Genomic DNA, 25,994 nt, shown 5'->3' with positions numbered 1-25,994 from the left:
GTGTTAAAAATGGTATTTGTTATCTGATCCTATGGGGTTTTATATTCTATCACAAAAAACTTCTAAACTGTGGTGAGAATTTTCAATAATCTTCAGAAGTATTTGACTTAACTGTTATATACAATTTGAAGTATGAATTTAAAAGTACCCTAGTTTTCATATATATGGAGCATATCCAGTTTATACTGAAATGAACAGAAGGTGTAACTTCTCAACACCTCTGGTACTAGGGATGTTCTTGTTCAAATGCCTAATCATAGATTTAAAGAATTCTTTGTGTTAATTCTTCCAGTATAACTTAAGAAGTTTCATTTGACAAAGTCATTAGTGGCTCCAAAAATAATGTGATTGATATAAGCAATACAATAATGTGCTAAAAGCTTCATGCAAACACAACTGTGAGATGATGTCTTTCCATGATAACTAGGGACTGGTTTAATGCACATCATCTGCAATTTATGCATTCAAATGCAGTAATCACTGAAACTTGACAGGCTGTGCAATTTGACAAAAGCAGATCCTGATCTGGGTTATACACAAGAATAATTATTTTTTTTTAACTTCATTTTTTTTTGCTATTGAGGAGAGAAAAAGTAAAGAATTATGTCATTATAATGAAGATCAGATTCTGGCTCCTCATATTTTATGTAGTACTTACTATAATGTGGTATATATGACAGTTTGAGCTATGTATAAAATTGATATTGCTGGCCTTTCAAGTTTTGCAGCTGTACCTTCAATCCATTTAATAAAACAGTTAAGCTGTGGCACTTGCCACTGTTGCCATGGTTACAAGCTCAATGACTTTAGTAAACAGAAAATAAGCAATTTAAGATTGTTCCATTAGAGCTAAAAATAGAAGTGCTGCAGGCCAAGCATTGCAACATAGACTGGTTAAACAGAGGGTCTGAGGAGAATTTAGAGATAATCTTTGTGGTTTTAGCTAACTAATAAAAATACATGTTGACTTTAAACAAGATTCACTTGGAAGGAAATACTGACTATTTCATGATGCACACTATGTTTTGACATGCAGATTTATAGGCTGAGCATATATCCCCCAACTGGACACCTTTAACACAAAGGACTGGAAGTGGGGCTAGGCTGAGGCGCACATGTCTTTGAAGAACACTGAACTCCAGTGGATCAAATGTTTATCAGTTTTTGCAAACAAGGATGACAAGGAGCCTCAGACTTCTTTAAAGACTTTCCTGCTTTTGAAGGCAAGGGTGTTTCAGCTTTTGAAATGCTTCCCACAGTGCTAAATAATGACACTATCTCCCATTTATGTAGAACATTCCGCCCTCAAGCATTTACAAACCTCATTTGTACTGGAGCTAGGGATTTGCATCTCTGGGAGGTGCAGAAGCTATTTAACAGTCCACAGTTTAAGACTGTGGCAAAAAGGCAGAGGGTTAAAAATTTGAGCTCTATGTAGAAATATTTTGGGAAGAAAACATGAGAAACATTCATATCTGGTATAATTCAGCATAGTTCCTTTGAAAACCAATTGCACCAGCAGGCTAATGAGTCCAGTGTGGTTCATTAGTGTGAAGTTTTTCAAGACACCTAGACTCTGTGTGAATGACTGGAATTGGAATTCCACAAGTTAACAGAAACACAATGCCTGTCGCAGTCATTGTTAGTATTTGTCTTTAGTACAGAAACAGTTATCTGCTATACACTTATCAGTGTCTATCTCTGTTGAAACGGTAATAAGGGAATAAGAAATACAAAATAATGAGGAAGACCCTAGTATGACTGAAAAACAAGAGTTGGGTACAAAGAAAGAATACTAGCAAATTCAAAAGACAAGCTTTAAGTTGTTGGAGTTGATGGCAATAAAGAAATTTTAAGAACTAGCTTGTTTATAAACAATCTTATTCAGTATTTGCACTCTGGCATTCCATTGTTCTTCATTGCACTCAGCATGTTTTCCCTGTTTTGTCTCTATACTGAATATTTCAAAAGTAAGAAATGCTTCTGATGAGCAACAAAAATTGTAATGAAGTTTCTGGAATTTGCATTTCTCATCTAACAGCACAGAGAAAGTGGATGATATAATCAGAATAATTATGAAAATTATACCTTTATAATTAATAGATCCAATATCCAGCAATATATCTGGATTTTCTAAAGATTACTATCAAGGAGTAATCATGAAATATACCTGTTGTGCTCTCTTGTTATCATCGTTGGAGGTGATGAAGAGGAAAACTGGATATTTTCTTGTCAGCTTGAATTCCATGGTTATAAGGGCTTGTTTTCTTTTGTCTATGACATTTTAAACCCCCCTTTTTCATCTAGTTAAATTAGTGGAAAAATATCCACATGTGAAGAAAAGATTTTGCTCCCCTATATGCTGAATAGGATGTATTTATGTATGTATTATGTAGTTATGTGTTCAACAGTATGATTTCACTAGACCAGACAGGCTGATGTGAAACAACTGCCAAAATGTATACATAAATGACAATCAAAATTTAAGAAATAAAGATTTAGGATATATTAGGATTATATAAGAATATATTGCACCATTTGAGCAATTCTGATGAAGCAAAGCCTATTAAAGTATCTGGCTGCATAGTGTTTAAAATTGACTTGCTTCATGAGAGCAGTACAAAGCAGGCAAATCAAACCAATTAATCTGGTTCTTAAAATCTATTTATCTTTCCAGTGATTTTCTATAGAAGATTTTCGGACAGATTTTTATCAGGCTGCATCTTCTAGATACAACTACAGTCATTTATTTGAATTGTAATAGCTCTGTTTATGAACAATTGGGACAGAACAATATAATTAATACACCAGTGAAGGCATTGCAAATTACAAGAGCCTCCATTCTCATATGAAAACTTCTGACAAGTAAACTTTGAAACATGACACATCCCAAACAACTATTTTGATTCAGCCTTCTTGGGAACAAAATTTTCACAGGCCATTCCATATGGCAAGCTCAAAGGATCTCTGAAAAATGAGACACTGTGGCATTTAGGTAATTGTCCTAATTCTGTAGAAGCCCCACGTTCCACACAACAGGGACCCTTGAAAATCCATTGTGGTTCTACAGGATGACTCTTCAGTCCTGTTGCCCTGAATGAGTCTGACAGTTGCTATCTATATTTCACCATTAAAAAATTCAGACCCACACCTCAGTACAAATTTGAACACTGCGGCTGAGACTGGTTCCAGCATATTTTGGAAGCAATCTTGGCTCCCTGTGCCAAAGCATTTATGAATTCTCAGATTTTTTTGTTACTAGAGCTGCTGTGGACAACTGACTAAGGCTATAGAAAGAAAGATGTTGAGTATGTCCTTTGTATGCGTATATAAATTTCTGGAGAGGTTGACCTCATAAAGGAATTTTCTAGGATAATTTTTTACTGCTGCAACCTACAAGTAGTCCAGTGTAGGTATCTGTACAATCCATAGCCACCTCTGCTCATTTAAAACTGGAGGTGAGAAGGAATAAATAAAAACAGAACAAAGGAAGAGCCAACAACAGCTTGCCTACTAGGACAAGACCAAAGACAGTTAAAAATTAGAGGCAGAGATACTGTATGTTTCCAGAGCTAGGCAGTCCTGTGATTGAAGACGACTCTGAATGAGACACCTGCAATGTGACAATTTTATGATAATATAGGGACAAGTGAAGTAAGCTGGGTATTCTTTGCATTTTTATTAAATAATCAGCATGTTTATTTTGGGAATAACTACCCTCCACTTACCCTGACATGGTTCACATTTTGTCATCAAAATAAATTCTCAAAATGCCTTCTCTCAGAGGCACAAACTTAGAACATATTAGTTATAAACATAGACTTCATAACTTACATTTTAATTTAAAATCTTAAACTGTCAATTATAGTAGAAATGCAACTAAATACTAAGCTTAGTCTTAATTCTATCAGCATTTTACTGAAAAAAACCACAGAAAAGTCTGCATAGTTCCCATTTTGTTAGTAATGAGTTGAAATATGTATTGTTTTCACAGGTTCATTTTTGACTAGTTATTCTGACATTATTAGTCTGATCACTGTTATACTAAGTAGAAACCTAATATTCCTCTATTAAGAGTTGACTTCCATAAATACAAAGAATATCATGCAATAAAACGTAACCAATAGTATTTTGTTATCTTGTGTTCATATTTACAGCCTTATTTGTCCTTTCATCATAGCATGGCTCAGGGGGAGTGACTAATACTAGCAAGAACTTCTCTGAGAAAAGAAATAATCTGAGGGAGTATTAAAGTGGAAGATCAGAAGACCTTCTCTTGACTTCACCCATCCTTCATGGAGTCTTTGTCTTTGGGATGAGAAGCCAAGGCATGGTTTTGTACTAACTCCTTAACTCCGTAAATGCAATAGTCTCTTCCCCCCTAACGAACAAAAAAAGCATCTCTCTCTACTTCTTCCAGACTAGGGCAGTCCTTGGAAATTTGGTTACTCTGTTTATTCAGGTCCAGGGTAATACTTGTCCAGACAGAAAGTAAAGGGAATTTAATGAAATTAAATGTATGCTCCAGAACATATGAAATGCTGATAACTCAAGTCTTGTTCTCTGGTCCAGACTGCTGTTTACAATCTATTTTGTTGCCAAATGCTGGCAGAAAAATGATGTGGACATGCTCCTTATATGTACCAGTGTAGTAGTGTCACAGGGACTGTGTGGTAGATGAATTAGATGGAAGGCAAGGTGGGAAGTGGGATACAAAATCTTGTGAAATAAGGCTGTCTCTTGCACACTGCTGCTAAGACTTTTGCATTGTTGAAACGCCCTAAGGATAAGCAGAATATCCTTACTTGAAGTGTGATCTGGAATTGTGACCTTCTTCCCTGTTGTTCCATATCTACTTTCAGCCAAACTTTAAAAATAGGAATGGAAGCAAAGCCAAAACTTTTTTTCTATATGTTCACAGAATCACAGAATCAACTAGGTTGGAAAGGACCTTGAAGATCATCTAGTCCAACCATTAACCTAACACTGCCAGTTTCCATCTACACCATATCTCTCAGCACTATGTTGACCCTACCCTTAAACACCTCCAGGGATGGGGACTCTACCACCTCCCTGGGCAATCCATTCCACTGCCTAATAACCCATTCTGTAAAGAAATACTTCCTGACATCTAGTCTAAACCTTCCCTGGCACAACTTGAGGCCATTCCCTCTTGTCCTATCGCTTGTTACTTGGTTAAAGAGACTCATCCCCAGCTCTCTGCAACCTCCTTTCAGGTAGTTGTAGAGGGCGATGAGGTCTCCCCTCAGCCTCCTCTTCTCCAGACTAAACAACCCCAGTTCCCTCAGCCGCTCCTCGTACGACGTGTGCTCCAGACCCTTCACCAGCTTCGTTGCCCTTTTCTGGACACGCTCGAGTAATTCAATGTTCTTTTTGTAGTGAGGGGCCCAAAACTGAACACAGTAATCAAGGTGCAGCCTCACCAGTACCGAGTACAGGGGCAAGATCACTTCCCTGTCCCTGCTGGCCACGCTATTAAGTTGTCAGGATTCTGGTAACAAACAGGTTAAAACCTTGTTTTAGCAAACAAGTGTTCTCATCAAGCTGTGAATAGTGCAGAAGAATGACATCTGAAAATGACTGGTTGTAATTTACTAATAATACCAGTAAAGCAAAGCATCTCGTATCCTTGAAAGGTTATAAACAAAGAAAAGAAATTGGAAGAAAAACAGTACCCTTGTGTGATTTCTGTGACTTATCACTGAAGAAAGTAATTTTCTTTTATGCCTAAAATTCAGAAGCCTATTTACCTCCAGTTTGAGGTCCACTCTAAGCAAACAAGGTACTTAGTTGAGCTTTTGTTGGCATTTAGGGACAATTGCACTGGGGATGTGTGTTGAATATTCAAGTGAAAGCCAGTTTGTAAAATATTGAGGGATGATGTGTATTGTGATGTGGGGACTCACCATGACCAATCAAGGGCTTAAAATCTATTCCTTTCTGTTTCTATTCAAGCACAAGCCAGGAATAATGCAGTATGTCACAAGGAATCTTGTTTTCAGTGGACTTACAGGAAAGGTTTACTTTCTTTCTCAAATCATACTAAGAATTCTATTCCTATACTGTTATGTTGAAAATGGCCATGTGAAGATCCTGCAGAATTTCACATGATGTTATGTTAAAGGGCTCCAAAGGCCTTTGCAAGCCCATTTCTGTGTCAATGAAAACTATTTACTAACAGATTTTTCACAACTTAGTCTGCCTGTTTATATAATAAAAATGAGTGGAAGAGTGACTGAATCTGCCCAGAGAAAAATTCCCAGCTCTTAGTGATGTAGAATCAGATCACTGTAGGTGGATACCACATAGCTATTTGCTCAATTCACTAACAATCCCATGAAAGACATATCAGACAAATACTTCTGTCTGTTTTACCTGCAGCTCTTTGCATCTTTGCACTTGATGTAATTTATTCAGCTCTTTGGAGACATCTGATCTCTAAAGATCCTATTTAAATTTTTCAAAACTTTGGGTCTAAAGGAAAGAATGCCCCCCACTTGTTATGTAGCTGCACACATGGGGAATAGGAGGAAACTTGATGCTAAGACTAAAGATTACAATATTTGTAGTCATAAAAAGCATCTATTCCAGGAATCACAGTCCCCATTGCAAACGTTGCCTGTTGCTGCCCTTCAAAGTGTACAGGTATTATTTTACTTTCTTCTAAAGGTGGTAGGAGTGAGGCATAAAAAGAAAAGTGTTTTGTCCAAAGCTGCATCAAAAATGAATGAAGAAACTAAGGGCAACACAAAGAAACTCTTGATCTCATTTTCACAATTGAATTAGTAGATAACAGCCCCACACTATTAAAATGTGTCTAGTATATTTCCACACAGAACTCTGGGTAATGGGTTTTACAATTCTCTTTACCTTTTACCTGTATATTCTGAGCTGTGTCTTTATGTCACCATTTTCCAATTCCATCTGACTGAAAATAAGTTGCGTTATGTGGCAAGAATGGGCAATTCACAATCTTCCCATTAAACATGCTGCAGATGTATCTGTATGACTATCTCTTTTTAAAGATTTATTGCAGAGAACAACTAAAAATAGATGGCAGGTTGAAATGTATCATATCCCTTTTCAATTGAATAGCTATTTTTAAGGGGGATGGGTAGAGACAAGAAGAGTATATTTGGCTGATATTTATTAGGGAGCATACAGTGATTAAATGGGACCTGTTCCCTTTGACATTTCACTCCACCCTCCATATCAGATAGATATTTATTCTGTCACTGAAATTGTTGCTGATACTAAGATATGATTTATAGGACTGATGCAGGTTTTGTAAGGTATTAACTTACGGTGTTTAGAAGTGAGGGAAGAATTTTTAAACTAGCAAGTTTAGAAAAAAAATTCTGCCCTGGAGGCTGTGGGCAAGTTCATTATTGGACTGTCCTATATAAATATCTCATTTTCTCTCCCATTTATAATATAATTCAATAGCTAGATAAATACTGTTCAACTGCTCACTCCAGAATTTCTTATGCTACTGCACTGACACAATTATTGCTCACCTCCTAATTATAATATCTACACCTATACTAATAGAGCTATGGTGATTAATTGTAATGCTGAACACATTTTATATGGGAGGACAGTTTCCTAGTGCTTTGTTGTTTAAGCATATACAAACATGTACAGAAGATATAGAGCAATTAAGTATTTGGCAAGGAAAGAAAAATGAAATGAAAAATAAACAAGCAGTGATGCTCTATGTTTATAAAGTAGAGACCAAGAAAAGAGCATAGAGTGAAAAATGTTGAAAACTGCTTGTATATGGAAGGGTAAAGACTTATTTAGGCTCCAGGATGCATGTAGAATAATTTTTAGGAAACCACAGCTGGTGCAGAAATTGCAAGATAGGCTTTTTTATTTCTGTCTCAGTTGACCTTAAAACTACATTTGAGTTTTGTCAGAGGAGGTTTCTCTAGAGCACGGACTGAAGTCAAGAGGCCCAGTTCCTACAGTCAGTCTTGAACAGTCTCTCATACTGATCTTTCTCAGAGATACACTCTGGTACATTCATAGAGGGGTGAAAGCTGGGTCTGAAATTGTTTTCTGGATGGGTTTTCATTACTGGCAGTTTGCAACGCTGATACATTCAAACACGAGTGTTTCTTGGAATCATTTAGGCCCTAAACTTAGTCTAAAATGTCTATTACACCGTCTTTTTCTTCCAGAAGAATATAGCAAGTAGTGCTGCATCTGAAAAGCAATGTCTCTGGCTTGTTAATGAGAATATTTCTGTCTCTGCATATACAGTTAAGTATCCTGTGCCTGGTTCCTTGCACCTATGTAAAGCTATGTAAATTGGGGGCACCACACAGAATGTATTACCAGATGCTAAGCAGTCAGACATGGAAGGTCAGGGCAGATTGCACAGAGTACATCTCTGGAAAAATATTGGTAAGTCTGTAAACTCTTTGCAAGTTGACTGTTGAATAACTGAGGAGGATTTTTCATTCTTTTGTGTTATAGATGTTACAGACTATGTGAATGAGGAAAGCCCAATGGTTTTCATCTTGTTTTTCTGGTATTAATGCTTGATTTTATTAACACTTGTAATACAGTTGTAGTGAATGCAAGATATACTACAATTGATGAATTTAATAACTGAACTTTTTAACAGGGAAACATTGCAAACAACAGTGCTATTTTAGAAAGAGAGAAACTGAAAAGTTTCACTTAGACTTTTTTAAAATGAAATATTTATTATTTTTAAAGGACAATATTGACAAGTGATTTTTTTCTACATTGCACAAGATATTCCTGTGAGACAAAATTAATATTTTTAAATGTTCATTTCACTGAAAATAGGCAAAAAAAATTTTCAGGATTAACAGTGAATAGAAAATCCATTGTTTGCTCTTCTGCATGATATACCTGGGCTAATCATCTAGGTTGGAAAGGACCTTGAAGATCATCTAGTCCAAATTCTAAGGACATATTAAAACAAGAGCTTTTTGTTAGGTACTAAAATGTGGATATACTTGACTAGAATTTTATGTCTATTAACAAAAGAGAGCCCAGAATGTAATGCTGTAAAGCACGGAGCATCCCAATATGTGACATCAGATAATAAAAAATTACCCATGTCCAATGCCATTAGACATAGATAAGTACCACCTGAGAAAGGTCAGTGATGAAATACAAGATTCTTTTCTGAAGTTGAAAAGGTAGGTGAAAAAAATGTAATAACTTAGTCCAAGTAATAATAATGAAATATGAAAATGAGTTTGTTATACTATGTTTTCAGTTCATCAACAGGCATTTACATATTAGTTTAAGTCATTTTCATTCATCTTTCAGGCTGTGTCAAGACAGAATTTTTAATTAGGAAAGCTCAAAACAGTAAGGATTACATTAATTCAGTGGAATTACATGTAATTAAAATAGTTCTGAAAACAACTGGATTTCATTGTGAAAATGCTTTGACTTTTTTTCATTCACATTTTCAGTAACCTTATTTAAAGTGTAACACTCAATAAATACCAGATGTATAGCTCAAGGTAAAAACTATGGTAGGACACATTTTTTCTCATATTTTTTAACAGAAAAATAAAGAACTACAGAGCTTTAGTGTCTGTTTACAAACATTATGTGACGATTTTAAAGTTAAACATAAATCTTTACAAAGACAACTAGTTGACAAATAATGGTTCTAGTTTCTTATTTTTTAGATAGTTTGTTAAGAGTTAGCATGTATTTAACTGCATGTGCTAAAATTGAAGATGCCTTTTTACTTTATTTTTTTCCTCTCTCTTTCTCTCTTTCTCTTTTCCCCCCTACCTATTCTTTTCTAAACCCTCATTAGAAGCTATGCACCTCTGGGCATTCAACTGAGAAATGTCTTATTATGTTAATGAGAAAAGGGATCTCAGGTTTGTTGAATATTGTCCATCTTGCAGAAAAAGTGCAGATTAAGACATTTTTGTGAAAGTAACCTAATTTATTTCCCCAAATTAAACTACATAAACTATTTTAAGAACTAATTGAATAACCTTACAAAGCAGAATGGAAGGAAAAAAAAAAAAAGGAAAAAAAACCCCCAGAACTCCATTTCAGTAATTTGTTTCATTCATCCAAGGTATTGGCCCAGAATATACTATGAAGTAAGAGAGTGATACAGATTCTGTTCTCACTTACACTGTGCCATTTCAGGGAGATTAAGGGGTTTTTGTGATACAGTTCTTAATAGAAGGCAGCATTAAATGGCCATACAGTATGAAGGGCGATACAGAAAAACAGATCAACAGCAGGTCCCTTGAGGCAAAAGAGAAATACTGTCATTGCTGCAAACTTTCACAAGTGCAATGTGCATCCAGCTCCATTGGCCAAGTGGAAGGAGTACTATTTTCTAAATATAGATGCCTTTCTCATGGAAATCATACCCTTGGAAAATTATACTCATGGAAGCATACCCTTCCTGATGCTTTATAAGAGAAATCATCATGAGTACTTAGAAATACACAAAACCCAAACTTGTAGAAAAAAAGTTATGACTCATCATATACAGTGTCAGATGTAAAGTCATAGTATGCATTATAGTACTTAACTGTAATCCAGCAAAAGGTACCTGAAGGGAGAGAACAAACAGACACAAACCAGGGGATTCTTGTTGTATGAAATAGCTGTCATGAGGTCCTGGTAACAAAGTCAATGATCTGGAAACCCTCATCAGTAAGGAAGTCAATCCTGAAAGCTGATGGGAGTAGTCAAGCTACTGGGACTGTAAAATAAGTGGATGTAACTGCCCAGGACAAACAAAGTAGCTAAAAGAGACTTGGTATTGTGGAGTTCTTGTTAACACAAAATCATGGGATTTTGAATGCATGGTAATAAATGTGGTGGGAGGTCTATGTACTGGAGATTTGTTAAACACACTAGAAAAATACTAAAGTTTTGTAAAAAGAAAAAAAATCATTTTCTAATAGAAAGTCTCCGTGCCCAACATGAGGTATTTTTAATCTCATTAGAATTGATAAATATGAATAATTTACTGGACTAGAAGTTCATGACTGCCCTATGGGTGGTTTTCATGACCTGATTGCAGTCAGTGTAGGCAAAGAACAATCCCAAGGAGTAAAATGGTGATTCTTCTAAATGGTTTATTTTCTACAGTTGAGAAAAATGTAAATGAAAATAATTAGGAGGAGAAATCAGACAAATATAGGAACAGAAAATGGGAATTCTTAATGAAAATGTTAGATAGCAAAACAGAAATGATTCAAAGTCCATCTGCATTGAATGCAGAAGTAAAGGTAACAAAGAGGAATTAACAAGCATATAGTGCATGGAGAAAGGAGAAAGTATATAAAAAAACATCTGTGGAAACCGAGAGGTATGAAATATAGAAAGTTGATAAAACAATGTGACAACATCAGAGTAAGACTGAGAGTAAGTAGGTATACATTAAGCAGAAAATAATTCCAATAATATTGAAAGTCCATAAAGATATCAATAACAACGGCTGTGGTAAAATTGTTAATAAATATGTGATAATAATTATGCAACAACCAGACAGATCCTTTAAGAAATATTTCTGAAGTGTGGTAAGTCTTTGCTAGATCTGAAACATCAGCAAACTTGAAAAATTGTAATCAAAAGTCTAGGTCTACAACTCAGCAGTTTACAGCTCTGATGCAACCTCTTAACAGATCTTGGTGGGCAAAGTTCCAGAAGGCTGGAACAATGCTAATATTGTGCCAGCATTCATAAAAGGAATACAGTGGTTGAAATGACTGTATGGCAGTGAGCCTGACATCAGTTCTAAGCAAAATAATGAAACTTGTGATGTTAGATTAATTTAATAAAGAATACCTGACAGGAATATAATTACTGTCACTCAGTATGGTAATGCAGACATTATTAATGGACAAGAAATCTGATTTGATGATTATGTTCTTTGTATAAAAAAATGACCAAGTAACTGTTACAGACATATGGTTTTGCAAGGTATTCTACTGATTTCTATACAATATTCTAATAAAGTATTAGCACTTATAAAAAAGCTCATTACACAGTTTACAAATTGACTGAGAGCTACCAAAAAGTCATTAATGGAGGATCACAGTTCAGTGCCAGTTTCTAGTGAAAGTCCAAAGAAATGACCACAATAGCATTCATATGCCTTGAAAAGATCTTGAGAAAATATAAAATCACTTCTGTGAAATGTATGGATGCTTCAAAAACTAGTTGTGAAGTGGCTAATGACATGGTAGTGAGTCAAAAAAGAAGAATTTGGATTATTCTGTAAATGGGACATTAAATGCAAACAAATGCATTCTGAAATGGTAAATTTAATCATACATTTATAGAACCAGGGCACGTAGGCTGAAACTAAAAAATGGTAGCTATATCCTGGAATGTACTGTCTCACAAAAGAAATTATAGGATAATATGTAAGAATGGTGAGCGTAGCCTGCATAAAGAGGAAGAATAAGAAGTCAATGACCTGAATGAGAGGTGGGATCACGTTTCAGCAGCAGGCTTTGGCCCATCCTTGGGTTATGGTGGTGTAGCAGTAGCTTAAATTCACAAGGCATGACTCCTAACCTCTTTCTCTCTCCTGCTGATGGACATAGCAGCAGGCAGCTGTGGGGTGTGCATGCTTGTTTTTCACTAAGATGCATCAGGAATGTTAGCTCAGTACTCTCCACGACAATGTGTGTGGAGGTGTTGTGCCTCTGTTATTCTCTCCACATTGGGAAAGGGCAGCAGTTCCCAACTCTGACGCTCCCAGCAGTGGTTGCTGGAGGATGCATTTGGCTATCTGGGCTGCATTCGCTGCTCAAATAGCTGTTTCCTGTCTCCATTAGGGAAAAGGCACAAGCCAGATGGCGATACCGGGTCAAAGCACTGCCAGTGCAAAATCATTATCATTAACTACATCTCCTCACAAATAATACACATTTATTTGTCAGAATGAAATCTCCCTTGTGAAATGTTAAACTTTACTTCATAATAATTCTGTTAGAAAAAAAGCTCTTTTTAGCTACCAACAACTCCACCTGATTAACTAAGAACATAACTGTAACCAGACATGGCAGTGGAATTTATTCTTTATTTTTGAAAGTAAATCCAGCTTAACATCCTCTTAACCTTCACAGAAAGCTCATATCCTTAGGTTGGAATCATGCCCTTAGTATCCATACTTGATGGCTTCACATGATGTCCTGACTACCCATATGTATGTCCATCTGTTAGGCTGGCATGGTGCCCTCCCACAAGTTGCTGGACTCTTGCCCTAGGACATGGCTGTGGACTAAATGCTTACTTAATACTTCATGTGACTTCCTCTCTGTGTGGATGTGTGCGTGTGTGTGCTGTAACCCTCCTGTTTGTAATGAACAGGATGGAAGATATTTGCCCAATTCGCTTCAGGCAAATTAATCTAAGTGCAATCCAGAACATCTTTAGGCAGGCTTTTTTTGCTAGGAATATGGTAAACAATTCCATGGACTGAGTGGAATTTTCTAAGCTAAGTATCTAAATCTAAATCTAAACATTTTAATAGCAAAACATTTCTTTTTGTTAGGAAGAAGTGCAAATTTTACAAGAAAAAATGTCAATGCTGAATAATATTAATGAGACAGACCATTGACAGACCACAGAATAAAGTTTTCATGTGCTAAACACTAAATGGAGAAGGATTTGAAAGTTATCCTTCTTCCTAGAGGGCTGGATTTTTGAAAGTCTTCACACAGTGTTCCAGCTTGCTTCTCATGCTTTTATTTTGCCAGCGTTGTTTTTCAAGTTGAACGCAATTGTTGACTAAATAGCTAAATAAAATTGTGCTTCTCTTATCAACTGCTTCTGGGTGGCATCTAGTTCAGAGCATGCATCCAGGCTCAATCTACTTCATCAAAATGGGTGATTCCAAAGTCCTGTCACTGCAGACCCTACAGCTAGTGATACAGGCTCTCCCCCACAAGATGCTCTGCCTGCTGCTTTTCCTTTCTATCACTTATGCATGCTTCCTCAGAGCTCCTATTAGGCTGTAGATCCCTTAGCATCTCTTGGCAAATGCTACTATACAGTACACACTCAGACTCTTGGCTTCTGATTACTCCTTGGGGACAACATAGGAAAGGAAGACATATAGATATAGTAGAGGGATTTCTAAGGCAAAATCACTTCAAACCCACATGAACACTTTTGCAAATGGATAAAATTGTTCCTGAAATATGTTTCCTAATGTTTCCTGGAAGATGAAAATTTCGTTGCTGCTCAGAGAAAGACTGGGCTCTGGCTCATGTGCTGTTCTGGGAGGCTCTGGCGTATTTACCCCATCCATGAACCTTTTTGTAGAAAAACTAGTGTATGAGGCCGAGTTTAAGGCCTTTTATTGCCATCTTGGCTTTCAATTTCCTATAACAGTCTATCAGCTTTCCGTGGACATCTGTTTCAAATGCATTAGAGTAACCTGTTTGAGACATAACCTGCTTCAGGCATGGTGTAAAATGGAATTCATAATACAAAATGATGCAGTGTTCACAGCCCACTCTGTCGAACTGCATGTTCCATGTGCTGTTTCTTAAGACAACTTCCATTATTTATTTAGGTATCTATATGGGAAATGAACTCTGCTTAAAATTTTGCTCAGTTTGTATGGGCTGAATGCAATGAAATCCTGGCTAATAAAGACTAAAAAGGGTTGATGCTAAGTCATCATGTATCCAGTCTTGAAAATATCCTTTAGCAGAACCCTGTCAAATATAAGTCAAAGCGTATTTCTTTCATAATAGCCTATTTGCTGCATTCAGTCCTTGTTGATTTTGAAGTTTAATAACTCTAGGCATTGATTATCTTTCAACTTGCTAAATTGATGACTGTCAGCAACTGAGAAACACACATCTTACTACTATTATCCAAGCACCTCATTTTAGATTTGTTGCTTTTATGGAACTTTGTAGAAAGTATAGATTTGTGACTTGCATGTAGCTAGTTGACTCATGTAAACTGGTGGCTGGCAATTTTAAGTGCTTTGATGTCTTAGCTGTACAGTCCCCTTGAACTTATACATACTGAAAATATATGTAGCACATACACACATGCATATATATAAAATCATATATGTTCTATACATGAAAAACTATAATGAATGGCAAGATTATCTGAGACCTTTTATTATAAAACTGTATTGTTTACAGTTGAATTGTTCAGCTTGAATTTTTATATTGACTATTTTCTTCCAAAGCTATAACTTTATGAGAGTTTTGCATAGAATCAGTAAGTTATTAATGAACATAAGACAAGTGGGTATTTCTGGCAAGTGACTGGAAATGAACCATAACTTCAGGTATTTTGAGTTATCTTTTTTTACAGGTTATAGATGCATCTAAGGGAAAGGAGTCCTAATAGGCAATAGTTAAATACCCTGTGTGGTTTATTGAATAATTCATTCATGATATGCAGGACTGAGCAGTTGAAAAAAAACTAAACTAATAATGAGAAACATGAGTGCAGAAAATAACACTTAAAACTTGACACTGTAGTTTCTTTGTAACATTAAAGTTTGGTAGATGGGAAAATAAGTGATCAAACCTAAAACTCCACTTTCATTTTCTTAAATGTCTGAGATGATATCATATTTGTGATTGACTTAATGAGTTTTACAGATTTTATGTGCTGAGTCACCTTTATTTCAAGAAATTAAAATGTGTAAGCTGTATTCTATTAATGTAATTTCTGACAATACCACAAATTTTAAAATGGTCTATTTATTTAAAGATAATAATTTGTTAATATTTACAATATGCAGTTTTCTGTGGAGGGCAACCACTACAGTCCACTCTAAGCTCATCTTTTTCTAATTGCAGTAGATAAATCTGTGGTAATCTCCTTTGCAAGTATGGCATAGAACATGTTATAAATACCACAAGAAGGGCAAAATTTACTGTGCGGTAAAGGTCAAAATGATAAAACCCATGAAGAGTATAATGAAGCCCATTGGCTGGGATTCAGCTAGTCACTTAAGTAGATGATAATTTTTTAGCTTCTAAGAAGTCCCATTGACTTAAGTGTCCTGCTGAATATTCTCAGTAATGTGTACTTTATTACTTTACTTTTCTTTACACTGTTTAGACATTACAGTTAAAATCTTATGCTTTGTGCAGATATCTGAAATGACAGTGGAAGAACTGAAGTATTTAATAAGCCCCTTGTGTGTCAAAGAAATTAACTAAGACTTGCAAAAGTATTTAGGAAAAAAAATCCATCCATACAAACATGTAATTTGAAGTCAAATCTGAACTCACACCTTGTCTTTTTTCTACTTGTGAAAAACTTCTTGTTAGGAGTTCTCTCCTCATATTTCACTTCTACTAACATCAGGCACTGTTGAGTCACTGTGAGAGAGGCAGAGAAAGGTAGCTGAAGCTCTACACCTTTTTGTTGCAGCCCCACAACACAGTGAAGCACACTGAGTCAGCATCATGACAATACCCACCCTGAATGTCATTGTGTCATGTTGAGCAGAGTACATGAATTTCGGCATACAGCTCTGTGTGCTTATTCTGATCACTTTGCTTACTTTTACAGGACATTCCACATATCCCTATAAATCTGGGTATAAGGAAACTGTAGTGTTCCCTTAACTCAGAAGCATACCAGGCTTTGTGCCCCTGGGCAAAGAGATATCAAACCAAGTCTGCTGCTGTCTGTGCAGCAGAAAATTTAATTCAGTTCAAGGTCTTTTGAAGTTAATTTCAATGTCAAAAAGTTTAGATTGATTTTGTTTTCGCTAACACAGATCTTGAACGAGTTGTTCTTGATCTGTGCAAATGTGAGAGAGGATTTCATACCCACCCTGTGCATTTTCAAAATCAATTTCACAATTGCTTTGTATCTCACTGTTGAGATTCCAAATTGACCTAAGGACTGGTTGAAAAATTGTTACAGAAATACTTTCCTGTGAGAGTTTTAACTAATGTAGAACGTTCATGAAGTTATCTGGGGAGAAATTTTTACTTTTTCTTGGAAAAAGAACAAAATGAAAGTAATAAATATAAATGTTTTTTGTGAAAACTTAATCTTTCAAATGGGAAATACTAAACTGCTACAGTGCCAAGTGTAAGTCATAGTTCATTCATAGTACACACTTGTATGTGCTGGATTCTCTGGCCATGCTGCATCTCCCATGATACCTTTTCAGTGACTAATTCTTAGAATAGGCAAGGTGCTGTAGAATGGTTCAAAAAAATCCCAAACCAACCAAACTTCCAATGGCTGAGAAAAATAATTTAATCTACATTGATTTTATATACATCTAAAGATTTGTTTTCATTTCTTCTTAATGGGAAAATATAAATTTGGAATTTCTTTATTAACAATAAAATTTTTCCATTCATTTTCTCCTGTCTGAAAAGCTTAATTGTTTTAGTTAGACTAAATTTCAGAGTTTCACTGTGGTTTTGGGCATCCTTCAGGTTTATTAAGTTTGCATACCTGAGACTATCTGCAAAATACTGATTTTAATAGATTGTACCTGTGCTGTTCAGCTGTAAATAATGTGTTCAAATTCACATCCCTCAATTAAAACAGTTTTGGTGGCAGTGAAAATTATCTCACTGTAAAACTCTCAGGCTGTTACCTTTTCTTGAGCAACTCTGCTCAGCAGCTCTTAACTGCAGTATGACTCTAGAATGAGTATGTATACCCTTTGGAAGGAACAAATTATTTTGACTTCAGAGAATGCACTTTGTCCACATACTTTTGAAGTTGTGCAATATTATTGTTCCTGTGTTCAGGTTTGTTTTGTGTTCTGGCTAATCTTGTGCTATTACTGCAATGGACTTCTGAAACTCTCTCTCAACCTTGTGTTGCCATTTGACATCTAAGAAAAGCAGGGAGGCTAACCTCACTAAACCATAACTGGCAAAGGAACTGAAGAGGTATATGGAAGCAGAAATTAATGTGACATGAGAAAAAAGAGTAGGAACACTACATGTCCTGCAACCCAGCAGTTTTCAGGCTCAAAGGGAAGTTGAGCAAGCATTCCAGTTTGAGATCTCTGTAAAAGTCAGTGGGAGAGAAAAGAAATTCCTCTCTCTTCCTTGCCAAAGCCTATTCCCTAAAACAAGGTAAGCATTAATCAAGATTAAAGTGTGTCTGAAAAATAAGAAGTCAATTCAGATCCATCTAGGAATATATTCTGTTAATTGATCCATGAATCTTGTTAGCATGCTAGCATGCCCAACTCTCAATTTCTAAGCTTTGCTGGGATTTGCTATAGCAAATTAATGTCAATTTAACAAAGCATTTTTTTCCCCCCTTGTTTACACTCCCATTAGAGAAGTATTTGAGGGGTGGTACAACAGACCATCGCAATGGTTATTCCTTCCTAAGGAATCTGAAAATGATATTACTTGCTCATGAGGCTTCCTTTAAAATGTAGAAAGCATGTAGTAAAATCCTTACTTAGGCACTTGCTGGCATTCATTTAATGTTAAATTATATTTTAAAAATAAGAATTTTCTTGTTTAATGTCAAGTTTTTAATCGTCAACACATTAGACTATGCTATATAGTTCTGTTCTGATGGTTTATAATAGAGGTCTTTAATTGTCTCTTGACTAATTTTCCTTTTTACTTTCTCTACTCAGGACACAAACAACACTATTAGATAGGGAGAATTCTTCTCTCAGCCATAATAGTAGAAATCATAAGAGAAATTCATCTCTGCACAGATACCTAGCATGAGATGTCTGTGTTCTGAACAGCTGGACAAGGATGAATTTCGTATGCAAAGAAGGCAAATCAAAGGCAGATTTTTCTATATTCAAACTATAATGGCTGTGTAGATAGACCCTTAGATCCTCTCCTATTACACAAGTCTAGTGTAGTCCCAGCTGAATGGCTCTGCTTTTGCCACCTCAGAGTTATCACACCAGGTAATGATATATTTCAAAAGAATATGAAGGTCATTTTAGCAGCTGGGTTATTTTTCATAGTAAAGGCCACATTTAACAAAGTGTCCTGTATAAGCTGCTTAGATTTTTGAGGGGAAATCTGTCTTACTCAAGTCATTGAAACCAAGCTTGTTTATTTTTCTGTGAAGCATTTATATGTCTTGTAAGACTCGAGAATTATATAAAAAAATGTAATCCTCTGCAGGGAAAAGTGTCTGTAACTAAATCCTGTCCATAATGTTCAGGAAAGCATCCTTACCAGAGCACACATTCCTGTTTCAGGAAGTGCAGTGTGGTAGGTGTTGAGCAATTAGCAGTTTACAAAGAATGCCCATCATGAAGAGGGTTGAAAACTGCTACTTAACCCCTGGCAGTGTGAGAGGATGCTTTCCTTGTCCATAATGCTAGTGATCTGTCTGCTTTTTTTCTGCCCACTAACTTTTGTGGTAGTGATCTGAAGCATAAAGATTTTGCTTTCTTTAAAGGACTTCAGGCTGTAGTTGATTGGCTTGGTGTTCAGTGACTCAACTTTTATTAGATAAAATTAAATTTCCGCATGTTGCCCTCAGATGGAGGCTTTCAGTTTTAACAAGTTCTGTCATTTGATGACACTGATGATAGTATACAAAGCTTAGTTCTTGTTACTCTCTAAGTTTTGTTACAATATAAAACGTGTTTTGTTTTAATTTGTTACCACCACAAGTGATATATGAAGTGCTAGTCTATGCCACTCTTTGACAAAGACTAAAATCCTGCTCATGTTAGTGATATTATAGATGTGGAGCTACAGTTTAATTCTGCATATAATGCCTCCTAAAACAGGAGGCCTCGAGTAGCAGAACTATGCAAGCCCTTGAGTAGCATAAGCCCACAAATAGATGCTGGCATGCAAGAAAGCTTCATTCTTTTCACCTGTCTACCTTACTTGGGAGTGTGTATTTACATCTTGTAAGGACAGTGGTATATAATATTTGAAGTCAAAGTATGTCAGAAGACCAAGACCACTATATCCTGCCCACAGTGTAGACTAAAGCTAAACTGATCTTGGGGAAAAAAACCAACTCCTTATTTCCATTTTTTTTTTTTTTTGTATCTGAACTACACTGTTGAAATACACTTGCAGTTGAAAGGATGCCATAAAGGATAGCATAAAGGATATCATAAGCCAAAGACTAGTATTAGAAATCTATAAATTAGAACATTAGGAGCTGTATTGCTTGCACAGTTTAAATTCACATATGTAGTCTAAACATACATGCATATATTGTCAGTGCATATTCTGAAAATCTATTACAATTTAAATAAAGGGATAATAGAGACTACTTTTTCTAATAATTTATAAGTTACTATCAGTGAGATTTATATACGATTGATTATTTTAGTACATTACAGATTATGTTATAATTTAGTATTCATAAACTGTAATATATAAACTTTGCAATGGAGGTCATGTATACAGCATCCTGTAGCATCTCTGGCAATAATTTATTATGAAACTGTGTATTCAATTAACATTGTATTATTTGATAAAACATTTGTATAGATCCAGATGTGATCTAGGAGCCCTATAACTCTGATATACAGTGTTGCTGTTCAGAAATGCTGAGAATACTATGTAACACTTAAGAACTAATTTTTTCCTAGACTCTGATCTTCAGACCTGCTTCTGCAGAAATATCACATGGGTTATGTCCTGATGCAATACTCTAGAAGGTGGAGAAACTAAGGTAGGGATACAATACTCTGTTAAAGGGGTTTTGCACTCTGTCCATCTCACTAATCCTATCCTATTCCCTGGAGCAAAATTAGTAAATTATTTTTTTCTGTTTTGTTGTTGCCTATATTTCCCAACCACATGAAGAGTCTGTATCATTGTTTTTCGGTTATAAATAAAGTGTTACGGTCAGAGCTCCAGTCCAGTGTATGGGCTCTGTTCCAGTTTGTAGCAAGAATGCTTTGGACTTGTATCATCTGATGCATATTTCTTTTCACATGACAGAGGCAGAGTTTTTTCCAGTTTATTAGAATGCTGTGGGTGTGAATGGCTTGAAATGTCTTAGGCAGGTCCCTGATTTTGTGAGAGCTGGTGCAGTACAATGCAGCGAACAAATTTACCTTTTCATAGTAACATTCAATTGTGTATAATTCCATCTAGTCCTGAGTTCTTCATATTTTTGTGCCTGCATTAGAGCAGAATACTGCATATCTGTGATTGTCATGCAGTAAAATGCAAAACGTAACTCTCTACATTCCTTTTCTAAATCACATAAGGCTATTTTATGTTGTCCAGCACTATTTAATATATCATTATTTATTATTTTTCCTTTGCAACTCTCCTCTGCCAGAAATATTCAGCTTTATTCACAACCTCAGGAAACACAAGGAGATTCTTCTACACAGTCAAGATACATTGAAATTTTGCCTCTTATATGGACAGAATATCCCCTAAGGGACAGCATAACATCTGCGCTTTCTGCCAATGTGAAAAAACTGGTCATGCTACTGAAAGACAAAAACAGTGGCACAGGCAATCTACGTTGTCCTCCAATTTTTTCCCTGCTGCTGAACAAAGAAAAGAAAATTATCTTGCAAATGAGATGCACTAATACATTTTCTCATCTGTTAGATGAGATGGTGTTAGAAACAATTTCCTTTATAGGTCTCCAGCTGTCAGACTAAGTCCTAAACCTTGACTGGAGGGAGAATTTTTGAACAAAAGCATATACTGGTCCTTCTTCCAGAAAAGTTGGAGACATGTTAGGAAATAAAATATTCATAGAACTAATAACAGTACTTAGACTCTCTAAATCCTATATATGCTGGTACAAAGTACAAGGTACTAGTAAAACTTTAAAATTACATCCCTACTACCTGAATAGATAATTTTGAAAGTTTAAAAATATCACCTCAGTGGAAAGGGCTCACAGCGTGGTGTCTAAAACTTAGAAATTTAATAGAAGTGCTATTTTCATGAATGATATAGATAGCTAAGGAGAGTTTGCCTGAGCATCTCATTACAACTGAGTAGTGACAGTTCAGCGACTGGTAATGAACTGGTAAAATCATCTGACTGCTCTTGTATCTTTCTGTTGTTTTAAATTCTTAAATATCCTGTGGATTATTTTTTCCTTATTTGTTATACAGCTTGACCATCTTCTAATGGGTTGGTCTTGAACAGTCAATATTCTGCCCCCAACAATTTCTGCTATGATGCAATATCATATTTAGCAGATTCCACATATGAATAGCAGGTGGTTTGTGCTGAATATACATAAGCATATGTGACTGTACCTTGCCATCCTTTAGTTCTGTTTAACCCTCCAGCAGCTCTTTGCCTTTTCCATTTAACAGTCTTGTTTGGAAATGGGAATGAATTCAGACTGAAAACAGGAATGTTTTTTCCTGCTTACACTAGTGGGTTTTTTTCTGTTTGGTTGGTTTTTGTTTTGTTTCGTTTTTTTTCTTTTTTTAATATTACTGTGAGAGCTAAGAATAATCTGCTTGACTGGTCAGTAGATATGAAAGTCTGTTTTGCTTTCTGCTGCTTACAGCTCCTCTGTGTTTAACAGCAGACAGACATGAGAAAGTATGGGTTGGTAAAAGTCACAACACATCATTTATGAGACAGTGCTTCCAGCTACTGCTACTAACCACTATTTTATTCATTTTTAGGATTCTGTTCCACTTTATTCTCTTATTATCTTCTCTTTCTGTTTTATGCAATAACAAGAAAGTCTACTGTTCTGGTTGTTGATAAACTAGCAATTTTTATTTTTTTTTTTTTATTGCGTTGAGTCATTTTACTTAGAAATACAGAAGTGCTCTACATTCTTATCAAAATACTTATGTTGGATGGTTTTTACATTACTTCATGTCTCAGGTAATTATTTAAAATGTCAGAAACAAACAGTCATGACTTATATGAGCTATGCTGAGTGCTTAGCAATGAGTATATATGCACCTGCTTTCTGCCTCTCAGGAGGCTTGCAGCTGACCAGATTTCCTCCAAAAGATACTTGCATGGAAGAAGAGTTGCCTGCCAGCCTTGTGGTGTTTCAGTGGTTGGGGTGCTCCACAGCAGCCCTTCTCATGGAATGTGGACATGTCTCTGTCCACCTTCACACCTACTGTAGTATCTAAACATGACTCCAAAAGCATATTGGAGGAGGAATTAAATGACAAAAATGGAAATTAGGTATCTGATTCTCAATTATTTTGCTACAGAAGTTGAAGAAAATTAGACACTAATCTACTATGTGTTTATAGCTGTTCCTGCCTATTAGTATACTGCTTCAGTGAAAACACATAATCAGGCTAACAAATTAAATGCCACATTTAGATTTCCTTTAGTATATACTGGTGTTAAAAAGGCTATTGTGATAAGGTTTTATTAACCGTAAGATTACTTAATTCAATATACAGGGTATTGGTTATAACATCTTCAAATAAAACTAAAAATATTTTCAACAGCAAGCAATTACAGAGATGCTTGGAGGAAGAAGGCTTACAAAATGCAGCACAATATTGAAGAAATTAATACAGTAGTTTGCCACAAGAAAATGGATGTAAATGGACTTTATTTTATTTAAATATTGTACAAAAACTGGATAAGAGCATTTATTTTTTTGTCAAATGAAGGATAATGAAAAATAACTACCCAACTAAAATATATTGTCTTATTTCAAAATAAACACAGTGGATATTATGCAAGAAAGAGTAAAGTCACTGAAAGTCATTGAAACCAAAAAGTTTTATTTTTTTTAATATGAAGTACAGTAATTTCCTCTGTGGAATGGAAATGAATAATTTTTCTCCCAAAACCTCAAAATAACCCAAGATGCATAGTTGGAAGAAAAATGTTTCTTTAACTTTTTTTCTAACTGTTTAACCTTTCCTCTAATGCTGGAACATCTCTGTCAATGAGATGCTACTGAAGAGCAGCAGTCTGCATCTTATCACTGTGATTTATCTCAGTGCTCAGAACTACTCTGCACAGCAAAATGAGAAACCCCATGGCTATAATTGCTACACCAGCTAAAGCTGACAAGGTGGTAGGTTGGTGGGAATTTTTAGAGAAGAATTGATGATTGAGGGAGCCACTGCTGAAGCTGATGCTGCAGGGCTGAGAGAAAGAGATGTCTGTTTGTAAGACATGCAGACATGCACAAACTGAGACTGTAAGGATTTTTTTTTTTATCAAGACTTTTATCCTATAACTAACAGTTTTATCTCATGTTACTGCCACCACACCTTAGCCTTGCATTTTTGCAAGGTGTATTTGCACCATACCTTGCATTTTTCCATCCAGTGTAACTTTTGCTTTCTTTAAGATATGTTTTGACTTCAGTTGTGTACTGCAAAACTCCAGGGCCTCTCTTAGATATCCTGTTTGTCTCCTGTGCTACATTTAAAAGTGGAGGGAAGATTCTACATACAGGTGAATGAAACCAGTGCCCAGTGGGTCAGCCAGTAGAAATTGTGGCCATTCAGGAGTAGGCAGACTGGTGACAGTGAAAGAAGGAGGAGGGAAACTTTATGTTGCCTGTATGCAAAACTGATTTGTACATACTGACAAAGCATAGGAATACCTAGTTACCAAATTCACTTGCAAATGCATGAGCCTGTATATGAGACGGAGGCATCCTGGGTTGAAATAATTTATGACTGCATGTAAAAGCTGAACAGATTTGTTGAGTTTCAGTGAAAGTTTGAGAGATTTTAGAGATAGCAGCAAATATTTGAAAGTTTGATCAATCCCATATTTTTTTCCAAGCATGTTTTCACCTTGAAAAGGTGTTAAAAATTGAAGGTAGGTTGAAACATGTAGGCTAAAAAGATAAGAAAAAGATTTCAGAGAAACAGTCACAACAAGCTGTAACTGTTCTTCTCAGATAAAGCTCTGGTTCATAGAGCTATTTAGATAATTAGGCATCTAAGACTCACTGTAATTACTTAGTTACATCTCTAGAATACCCTGGCCCAGTCAGTTTCAGTGAGGAAAATTTCCCTTCCAGACCCCTTCTAGGTCAGATCATAAAACTGTTTTTCTCTGATGACATGTGGGTACTGTAAGTCCATGATGAGAATTTTTCTGCTCAGAAGGAAGAGGAACATACACAAAACACAATAGAATGGACCACAAAAAGCCATTAAAATGGAAGTTTTGGATAGGCTGCTGAAAATTTTGAAGGAGTCTTTTCTTCACAGAAAGTATAAGTTTTCCAACTTAATTATTTTTTTCCCAGAATAAAGCTACATTCCAAACTTTCACAGTCCTGTCTGGATTGGAATTTCTACCCCCAGCAGTTCTAGTAATGAGAAAAAGGTTGTATATTTTTTCCAGGGAGATGCAGCATGAGAGTGTTTGACTGACTGCTTCCTTTGGGCTAGGAAAGTACGTACTGAATTCTTCAGGTTGCTCCTCTCAGAATAGAAATTATTCTTGCAGTGAAGAAATGTGTATCACACGCTCTTTCTGGTGGTTGGTATAAGAGAATTCTTTCTGTCATGTTTATACAATATTTGACAGGAAAGGAATTACGTTTGGTGAAATGTGTAAGTTCTGCACATTTGTGAAGTTTTTGTATATGACATGTAAAAATCTTTTAAAGTATTACATACTATAATTACAATCATTATATGTGAGTACTTGCTTAGAAATTGCTGGTAGTTAATACAGTTTCTCATCTTCAGGAGTACCTTCATTGCTAAGAGATATTCCATAAATAATTTTTTGGTCTATTTACAGTGTTAACAATTTCAAAGAGCAGTCACTATCCATACAAATAGCAGTTTGAGGCAGTGCAGCAAAAGGTTAAATTTTGCAGAAGCTGTACATCAGCATAAGCCAATGTTTCTGCAAACAGAATCAGACCTGGCCTGTCTTGGACTGCTAACTTCCACTCTATGCAACCCCTTCCTTTGTGCAAGTACATATGATTGTGTGACTATGTGAAACCATAGTGGACTAAAATTAAACTGGTTTTTGGCTGGCTAATATTAACTCAATTCTCCTCCCTATTCCAGATCACTAGACACACACACCTCATTGTGTAAGGAG

The 25,994-nt window shown here is 35.8% G+C and overlaps 1 protein-coding gene across 1 annotated transcript in view; it reads right to left on the bottom strand.

Annotated features, from left to right (window-relative positions):
• Nucleotides 1-25,994, bottom strand: part of KCNH7 (potassium voltage-gated channel subfamily H member 7) — a 238,724-nt gene that overhangs the window by 99,830 nt on the left and 112,900 nt on the right. The window lies entirely within an intron of this gene.

This window comes from Strix uralensis, chromosome 6 (genome assembly GCF_047716275.1).
Source record: "Strix uralensis isolate ZFMK-TIS-50842 chromosome 6, bStrUra1, whole genome shotgun sequence".
In the NCBI taxonomy this organism is placed as follows: Eukaryota; Metazoa; Chordata; class Aves; order Strigiformes; family Strigidae; genus Strix; species Strix uralensis.
Note: the sequence above shows the minus strand (reverse complement) of the source record. Positions and strands in the feature narration are given on the sequence as shown.